Source organism: Tachyglossus aculeatus, chromosome 1 (assembly GCF_015852505.1).
Source record: "Tachyglossus aculeatus isolate mTacAcu1 chromosome 1, mTacAcu1.pri, whole genome shotgun sequence".
Lineage (NCBI taxonomy): Eukaryota > Metazoa > Chordata > Mammalia > Monotremata > Tachyglossidae > Tachyglossus > Tachyglossus aculeatus.
In genome coordinates, this window is record NC_052066.1 from 31647186 (window position 1) to 31657680 (window position 10495).

At 40.3% G+C, this 10495-nt stretch overlaps 1 non-coding gene across 1 annotated transcript; it reads right to left on the reverse strand.

Annotated features, from left to right (window-relative positions):
• Positions 1–2276: 2276 nt before the first annotated feature.
• On the reverse strand, positions 2277–2414 carry LOC119935321. The gene has a single exon (XR_005453211.1). It is a non-coding gene; the product is annotated as a small nucleolar RNA SNORA7 (small nucleolar RNA).
• Positions 2415–10495: the final 8081 nt, after the last annotated feature.

A 10495-nucleotide genomic window follows, 5' to 3' on the forward strand; every position in this document is an offset into this window, starting at 1 on the left:
CGGGATTAGAATTTGGTCTTTCTGATTCCCAGTCCCCTAGACCACATTGCTCCTCTGAATCCGTGTTATTTAACATTTTCATTAATGAAGAATCTGAAAGCTTGCTCAGACTCATTTTCAGATGACACCAGTGGATAGCCCCTTGAAATTAAAATTCAGAATGACTGGGGTATTATTACTTAGTGGGAGATGCTAGAGACTGGAACTAGGAGAGTATAATATGATCAACAATAAAATTCAGTTAAAATTCCACAATTTAGAAATGTCAACCAAATAATAATGAATTAAATACATGTGGGAGGCAGTCTTCAGGTACTTCAATATGTGATTTTGTTTTTTTCAAATCATAGTGGTATTTGGTAAGCACTTAATATGTGCCAGGCATTGTACTAAGCACGGGATAGATACAAGCTAATCAGGTTGGACACAGTCCATGTCCCATATGGGGCTCTCAGTCTTAATTTTCACTGTACTGATGAGGTAATGGAGGCACAGAGAAGTGAAGTGACTTGCCCAAGGTCACACAGCAGACATGTTGTGGAGCCAGGATTAGAACCTAGGTCCTTCCGACTCCCAGGCTCGTGCTCTATCCACTAGACCACACGGCTTGACATATAGTAAGCACTTAACAAATACCATCATTATTATTCTCTTCACTGTTCCAGGAAAGCTGTCATAACTTTCCCAGTGTTGTAGCAATTGGGATATAGAAGCAACGTGGCTCAGTGGAAAGAGCGCGGGCTTTGGAGTCAGAGGTCATGGGTTCAAATCCCGGCTCTGTCAGCTGTGTGACTTTGGGGAAGTCACTTAACTTCTGTGTGCCTCAGTTACTTCATCTGTAAAATGGGGATTAAAACTGTGAGTCCCTGTTGGGACAACCTGATCACCTTGTAACCTCCCCAGTGCTTAGAACAGTGTTTTGCACATACTAAGCACTTTATACCATCATTATTATTATTATATAGCTGAGCCCATGTGGGGCAGGAACTACTGTGCCCAACCTGATTATCTGGAATCTACCCCAACGCTTAGTATAATGCTCTTCACATAGTAAGCTGAACAAATCTTCAAATGCCATTGTCGTTTCCAACCGGTGGTGACTCCATGGACACACCCTCTTCAAAACATCCCATCTTCTGTCATAAAGCCATTCTGGTATGTTTCTCTACAGAGTTTTCTTGGTAAAGGTATGGAAATGGTTTACCATTGTCTTCCATGCAGTAAAAATTTGAGTCTCTGCCGTTGTCTTTGATTAACGGTCTGATCACTTCATCATCCTCCTTTGAATCTTTCCCATGTGGCTGCTGCTGCTCAGCACAGGTGAATCAACTTTGATGCTTTGGCTTATATCTTTCCATTATGGGTAGCCCTATGTGGCATAGCTCTAAGCTTCATCCGCGTATGTAAACTCTCTTGCCACGATAAGGTATCACGCCACTAGAGAAGCTTAACAAATATGACTACTATAGCATTATATTTATCATATTATTCTAGACTGTGAGCCCACTGTTGGATAGGGACCGTCTCTATATGTTGCTAACTTGTACTTCCCAAGTGCTTAGTACAGTGCTCTGCACACAGTAAGTGCTCAATAAATACGATTGAATGAATGAATATTATTGTAAATAGTTTAGCATGTAAGCACTTGCCAAATTCCCTAATATCCTAGGCATTATGGACTTCACAATTTGAGGGACTTAGAAACCCTGGACTAGTTTTGGAGCAAAGAAATCAAGATAGGAAAAGTTAAACTAATAATTATTTGATCTCAGATGAGAAGAGTGAGATGAGTATAAGACGTTAGGAGGCATTTATGAAGCTGCAAGGCAGAATTTCCTGATAATGAAGATTGAATTAAAGATTTGAGCATCTCCTGTTGCAGAAGTCTTTAAAAATGGGATCATTTTCAACTCTTTGGTGTTATCCTGTTTAAAGGTAGGAGGGTTGCCTGCTTTATGTTCCCATGATTCTAGTAATAATTGTGGTTTTAGATAAAGCACTTTATCTGGAGTAGACTTGGGTTAATCAGGTAGAACATAGCCCCTGTCCCATTGTCTTGTTTTATGCTGTCGAGTTGTCTCCGATCCATAGCGACGCCATGGGCACATCTCTCTCAGAATACCCCACTTCTGTCTGCAATCGTTCTGGTAGTGGATCCATAGAGTTTTCTTGGTAGAAATATGGAAGTGGTTTAACATTGCCACCTTCCGTGCCGTGAACATGAGTCTACGCCCTCGACTCTGTCCCATGCTGCTGCCCAGAGCAGGTGAATTTTGACTTGTAGCAGATTGCCTTTCACTCACTAGCCACTGGCCAAGCTAGGAATGGAATGGGAATGCTTCTGCTTGACTCTCCCTCCTGTAGTCGAGACAGGGAGAGTATTGTAAATTCTCCAGTTGAGACCCTGAGAGGGGCCCTGTCCCATATGGGATTCAAAATCTAAGGGAGAGGGAGAACAAGTATTTAAATGCCATTGCAGCATGGCTCAGTGGAAAGAGCACGGGCTTTGGAATCAGGTCATGGGTTCAAATCCCAGCTCTGCCAACTGTCAGCTGTGTGACTTTGGGCAAGTCACTTAACTTCTCTGTGCCTGTTACCTCATTTGTAAAATGGGGATTAAGACTGTGAGCCCTCCGTGGGACAACCTGATCACCTTGTAACCTCCCCAGCACTTAGAACAGTGCTTTGCACATAGTAAGTGCTTAATAAATGCCATTATTATTATTATTTTACAGATGAAGAAACAGAGGCTCAGAGAAGTTGTCATTTAATCAAGGCCACATTGCAGGCAAATAAAGTCTGGATTAGAATCTAGTTCTTATTCCCAGGGTTGTGTTCTTTCCTCTAGCCATGCTGATTCTGGAAAAGATTGGAAAGTAGTAAGAACAGATGTGGTGGCTGGAAAATGAATCTGTTCAAATATGCTTTTCTGCACTATATCACACTTGGATGAAGCCCATTACATTTTAATGTAATTTGGCAAAATTATATTATCTCAAATTGGTGTTTGGTTACACCGCTATCACTGAATTGAAATAGAGTAATCCAATGAGTTTATAGTTTTGAGTACTTACCCTGGGCAGAGAGTACTGTACTAAATGCTTGGGAGAGTACAATATAGTAGTAGACATACTGTAGTAGATATAATCCCTACCCTCTAGGATTTTACAGTCTAGTGGGGATGGACAGGGGAAACAGACCCTAAAAATAAATGTAGGAGGAAGCTATAGAGTGTAAAGATATATATGTAAGTGCCATGGGGGTTGGGGTGGGTGAAGAAATGGGGTGCGTACACAAGTACATGTGACAGAAGTACCTAATTGGTGGTTGGGAAATAGTGTGAGGAGATGAGAGATTAATCAATATTTTGACTGGAGTTGGAGTGCCATCTGTTACGTTGAAACTTGCCATCTCTGCTGTGTGATCTTGGGGAAGTCACTTAACATCTCTGTGCCTCAGTTCCCTCATCTGTAAAGAGAGGATTAAAAACTGTGAGCCCCACATGGGACAACCTGATTACCTTGTATCTACCCCCAGCACTAAGTGCTTGGCACATAGTAAGCATTTAATAATCATTATTATTATTATTATAGAAATACCACTTAATAATACTTTATATGATGTCAATATGGAAGCAATACAAGGATAGATATTATGTACGAATTCCTTTTACAGTACACAGCTAGCTTTTTCAGTAGCCCTGATTTATAAAATATCTAGCCTAAGTAAATTTTTAATTTGAATTGTTTCTCTGACTTTTATACTCTTGGCTTGGTAAAAATGGGTGCCAGCACACGGAGTGGTAGACTTCTTGCATTAAGGAACTTGACTGTCACTGCACTCAGAGGAATCATACCTCAAACTGCGTTTTAAATATCCTTTTAAATCAGGATAAACCCATTGCCTGCAGGGCTTTTCCAGATTAGACTGAAAATATGGGCCCAGAGATTAGGTACTTGAGTGACTTCACTGCATTCTGTGGTATGAAAGCTATCTTCCAAATCAGCCCCCAGCCTCCTCCTAGTTTATCAGTAGGAGAACACAGACAGATAACATCCTTGTGATGTGACCCTGACCTTTGTCAACCTTTGTTAAAACTTCATCTGAAGTCAGGCCTAATGTTTGTAAACAGGATGTAATTAAGGCTGGGAACTGACAAGGGCTGACAGTAAGACAATGTGGAGCTGGCAGAGAGTAGTCCCTCAGATGTCAGGTTTCATTGTGTACTAAATGCCTTCATAATAATTAGTGTCCTCTGTCTGAAGGAAGTTCACTCAGGTTGGATTAATCTGTCACAGTGTGGAGGCCATCCTTGTGAGTGCAAGTGTTTCCTCTGATAAACCTTAGAACAAGTCTGAGAAAAATGCACCACGAGCTAGAAGAAAAACTGTGAAAGTCCAGAATGCAGTGACAGGTGCTGGCTGAAAATGAGTAATAGGAAGTAGGAAAAATGACTTCTTCACAGGCTACTTTTATCACAAAGTCGATGAGAGAGGACTCAGAGTTATCACGTTTTGTTACATTCATACCAGGCTTGGGGGCTGTTCTGAATGACAGGAATGAATGCCGGAAGATGAGTGTGCAGAAGTCTACAGATAAACATTTTGCTACATTACAGTTTTATCTAGGGCAATGCCTATATCAGTCAGTCCATTCAAATGTCTTGAAGCATTTTGGTCACCAAAAATGTTCTTCTTACCTCAGTATTTAACTCATATTCAAGATGATCCTGACTGGAGGCGTCGTAATATGCATTCATATCTGGGATTCTTTTGGAAAGTATCAAAGGAAAATGTAATTCTACATGACAATCCCACCTTTTGTCCAAGTAAGACATTTTATTTTCCTTACTGAACCCCTCCTTCACGTATCTCTATCCCCACCTCCATCCAGGTGGTTCTTCCATTGTCTGTTTCTCCACTGGGTCATTAAGTCAAAGACACTTGTCCCATATCTAGATTTTCTCTTTGCCTTATCACCTTGATGGACTGATTCGTGTGCCACGTAAACTGAACCAACCATGCATATATTAAAATAAATAAAAAAACAACTTATCATGCCGAGGTCTTCCCTGTCTCCTCCTTGCCTTGTAGTTTTCTTGATGCCCAAGCTGCGGGAAGCAAGTATGGTACTAGATGAGGGAGGAGATTTAAGAAAACACTTCCCCAACCCAAACAGTCTGCGTCATAGGGCTGTTTCAGCATGTGGTGGTGAGCAGGTAGAGGGGATTCATATGGACAGATACTTAGATTAAAGGAGGATGGGATGAGCAGGAAAAGGGATGAAGAAGAAAGGTATTAGAAAAGAAAACTAAATACATGAGTCTTACCTGAGAAACAAGTAAGGCCATCATGTAGAATTAGGTCAGCGTGTATCATAATAGAAGTAAAAGATGCCAGGAGGCCATTGAACCCTTTGGAGTAATTCTCTGAATGTAGATTTCAGTTGAATTCCTTATCATGAGATTTGTATGTCTTTTCTGACAATTGATAATGCATGGAGAAAGATGAGGTAATCTCTCAATTTCCCTTCCAGCTTTGCGATACTCTGATTTTATTTATCAGAACAAAGAATCCAGATTCCCATTTACTTTGTGAGTGAGGTTAAATTTATTCTTCAGAGGAGATAGTGTTGGATGAATTGGCATTGGATTTGCAGGTAATCTTACTATGATTCTTGTTTGTCAGTGACAAAGGGCATAATTCACACTTTACCTGGTTAGAAGAATAGTTAGAAAAGAACTTTACATGAAAGTTACCTTGAGAAGCAGCATGAACTAGTGGATAGAGCACAGGCTTGGGAGTCAGAAGGACCTGGGTTCTAATCCTGACTCTGCCACATGTCTGCTATGTGACCTTGGGCAAGTTGCTTTGCTTCTCGGTGCCTTAGTTACCTCATCTGTAAAATGGGGATTAAGACTGGGAGGCCCATGTGGCCCAGGGACTGTGTCCAACATGATTAACTTTGTCTACCCAGCATTTAGTACAGTGCCTTGAACGTAGCTCTTAACAAATATACCACAAAAACAAGCAAAAAACAAAACAAAAAAGCCTTTTTGTTTGACAGCCACTTAGCCCCCCAAATTGCTGGGTGGTTGTTTATAGTTGAAGAAGCTTCTGCTGATAGTACCTTATGTAGTATAGCCAAACTGACTTATTGGGTTGAATTTCTGGGTAAGAGTACCTAGGGAAAAACAATGCCAGAAGCCCTACCTTTCAAAAGGAAGAAAAGAAAGATAAGAGGAAGCTGCTGAAAGGGCTTCTGGAATGAATGCTCTGACTGCGAGGAATTCCTCTCATTCCTCTCTGGCCACTGCATCTAGAAACTTTGTGTCCTATCAGAGCAGGTGACAGCAAAACCCTAATTCTCAACATTGGAATTTTGATTCTAAAACCAACTCTCCCCATTTTTCATATCAGCCCTCTTCCCCACAACGACTCTCAGCTTCTCTTTGTTTCTCCAAGACAGCCTTCTAGCTGAACCTCACCCTGTTGTCGCCCACCCTTATCCCCTAGCTTACACTGGTCCACCAGCCTGGTGGTCTTTACCCAGAAGTCCAACCCAATAAGTCAGTTCTGCTATCACTGTATACAGTAGCAGCAGTTTCTGCAAATATAAACCACCCTTTTCCCCCTAAGTTCCAGACGAGCATACTTATCACTTTCAAAACCCTTCCAAAATCCCACCTCCTCCAACAGGCCTTCCCCATCTCCCAAAACTGAATAACGCAGATTGAGGTGGTGAATATCCTGATGGGGCCAAGGACAATAAATCAGTTAATAATATTTTACTTAAGCTTGCTCTGTGTATAACACTGCACTTGGGAGAGAACAGTGGACTTTGTAGACATGAGTCCTACCTTCAAGTGGTTTGTAGTCAACTGAATTTGATTTATATGGGTTTTTTTTAGCATGTTTCCATTTTTTCCTCCTATTTTTCTGAGCATCCCCTACTCTCAGCTGCTTCCACTCTGTGTGCCCTATGGGCCAGGAGATTTTTATCCTTTCATCCTTAGCATTTAGCACAACATTCAGAAGCACTTATGTTGTAATGCCTATATTACTACTATAGCAATAACAAGTAAAGGGGTTAGGGTTAAAAGTTTTGCTGCTGATAAAGGTATTTCAGTATGCTTCAGTCCAGCTGTTTTGTTCATGTTGAACCTTACAACAGGGGTGGAAATAAGGACGCACTTTGAGAATCCCCACAGTTCAGCCAGGCTGCACAGCTTTAAATAACTCAGCATGGGCTGGGAAAGGTCAGCCTGGAAGGAAGGGAATTCCATATTTATTTCCAAGACTTCCTTAAATAATCAGGAGCAAGTTAAGCTGGTAAGAACAAGGTCAGCTCCCATTTGCCAAACTAAGTAACACCTACACAGGAATATAGGAAACATTCCAGACTCTCTATCACAAGGTTATAGGGGCATGTATGATATTTGGGGGCTTACGTTGATAATCTTTCACGTATTTAAACCAAAGTGGAAAACCACTCTTGTAGACGATGACTACAACAAAAGGTAATAAAATCCATTAAAAATTTGAATGAAACCTTAGCTCTTTTGACTGGAAATTTGGATTTCAGCATTAGGTTGCAGCTATTGGCCCAGAGCTGTGTTTCAGTATTCAGAAGACAACCCAGAGACCTATGTTTTGTCACGATTAATTATGAGGCCCCCTCATCTCGTAATAATCGATGCGGCATGAAACTCATCCTGGCCTCACTTGAAGAAGTATGCTAATATCCTTGAGTGGTGGAGCAATGATTATTATTAAGAACTCCTGAAAGGCTCTAAAAGAAGGGGGGAAGGATCTAAAGCTGAAAGGAGACACAAACTGTTCACAGTTGGAGAAATATTAGGCAAACCAGGACCAAATACCCTCACTTAACCCAGGCAACCTCTTTTGCTAAACACACTGTTATCCCACCATACTGTATTCCTTCCAAACTATATCTATCATTTGAGGATGCTAGATGAAAGGGGGCAAGCAGAAGCCTCTTAAAGAATTAACTTTGATGTTGGAATATATATTTTTTTGACATGTAAATATATAACCACTAAAAGAAAAAACAAAGTGGAGCATATAAGGCTTTTTTAAGATAGGTAAATCATTTTCTCCTTAAATGAAATTCTGTTTGACTGCATGAAATATGAACAGTAATTAAATGCACAGTCTGTGGGCCTTCCATAGTTTAAAGTGCTTAAAAAAAAAAAAGTACTCACCTCAGACAGGCCAATTACCCAAGAATGATGAAGTCAAGAGGAAAGTAGCTAAATTTCTTTCCTTGAATGATCACAACCACAAGCAAGTGATTAGTGGCAACAGCACCAGCGGGGATGTAGTGGGGATACTCGCATCGGAAGACTTCAAATAGTCATTTCCTTGGTTAAAATGAAATCTGACTGCTCTAAATAGACAGTTTTTAATCTCAATTGGACATCTGAAGATTTCTCAAGCTGTTGTTGGCTGAAGCCGAAACAAATTTCCCTGCTTTGTTGATTAAACTACTGGTCTCCTCCACTGCTTATCGGCCTGCAACTAGCTGTTCTTTTTAATTAAAAGGGAGCCACCACGAGAGAGCAATTAACAGCTAGTAATTACTGGGCTCTTCAGAACTGCAACATTTTGCCTTTCATTCCAATTATATAATGGACAAGTGGCTTTTTGATCTTCAAATTAGTGAGCTCTTGTACTGTTTGTTTTGAGGCAGATTTGGAAGGTTAATGATGGCCTGTGGTGGCAATGTTTGCGATTGGCTGATGTAACTCATGGTAAAAAGGAGAAAGGATGCAAAAATAGACTGTATGGAATTGAAAATTCTATGTTCTTGGTAACGTAGAGAGAAAGGCCCAGGCAATGAATTTCAGTTGCTTAATATGAGACCATGCCCCATGTTTGACGTGATAGTGGAAGACTCTACAGAAAGTTTATGAATATTAATTTGGACTCTTAATGAATGAGCAAACACTCAAGTACTTAGTCCCTAATTGTGTTTTTCTTTGATTATGCACCTAGAGTTTAAATGTTGAACAGAGGAAGGACATTAACTATCCCTAAGGGACAGTGCAAAGTGTTGAATTCCTTTAAAATCTTTTAACTAATGAATCCTAATGTATTTAATGGCTAGTATAGCCTTACGACAACTAATGCTTACATCACAAATAGCTGTTTCCTTTTAATTAATATTGATTTCAGTGCCTTAAATAGAATGCAGACAAAAGCCTGTTGTATTTAGTTTTAGACTTGATATCTGCTTAGAAATTATAAATGGCAACTCTTGAAGTTTTTTGTCTTCTCTACCTGAATGGCATTTGTCTTGGGCAGCAACTGCCAAGTCCCTGCCTTTCATTTAAAAGCCAGAAGTGAGCTTTACCATGTTAGAAAGTCCTTAGAGGCCAAACCTCTTTTTCTTCTTTCTTTTTTTTTTTAGAATTGCTTTCCCATTTGGTCCATAATTAGATTCAGGTGTAAATATGCAGGTGCAATCAGCCACCTGTGTGCTTCCACTCATTTAGATCCCATTTTAAGGGTGTAAGATGATGATTGTGACTGAAATTTCATAGCCACAAATAACTGCACTTATAACAAAAAATGCACAGTGAGGCTCCTTTAAAATCATCTCGATGTTTTCAGAATGAAACCTGAGGTTTTGATCCTTCTTGCCTCAAGTATACAAAAATCCAAAGATTAAATTCTTCTTTTGGGGAGATGCAAACTCCTTTGCAGAAACTTGATTCTGAAGTTCTTCCTTGGGTCAGTAGTCAGTTGGGCATTGACTGGAGCATGGATTGAAGAATTTTACCCTTTGAGATTTGAATGGGAATTTGGAAGAGTAGAATTCTTTAAGAAAATGCATCAGTGAACTTTTTGGCAGAGGCTGGGTGGGAGAATATTTAGTCTGCTTTTGGAGCCAGGGCTTGAGGAATAGTAGTAGTAGTAGTAGTAAGAAGCAGCGTGGCTCAGTGGAAAGAGTATGGACTTTGGAGTCAGGTCATGGGTTCAAATCCTGGCTCTGCCACGTGTCAGCTGTGTGACTTTGGGCAAGTAGTCATTCATTCAATCGTATTTATTGAATGCTTACTGCGTGCAGAGCACTGTACTAAGTGCTTGGAAAGTACAAGTTGGCAATATGTAGAAACAGTCCCTACCCAACAGTGGGCTCACAGTCTAGAATGGGGAGACAGAGAACAAAACAAAACATATTAACAAAATAAAATGAATAGAATAAATATGTACCAATAAAATAGAGTAATAAAAAACATACAAACTTAACTTCTCTGTGCCTGTTACCTTAAAATGAGGACCGTGAGGCCCCTGTGGGACAACCTGATCACCTTGTAACCTCCCCAGTGCTTAGAATAGTGCTCTGTGCATAGTAAGCACTTAAATGCCATTGTTATTATTATTAGTAGTAGTACACTTGCCCAAAAACTACATTTCCCTGGATGCGAAAGCCTAAATTTTCCAGAATTTTCTGGGAGTGAGGACTAATC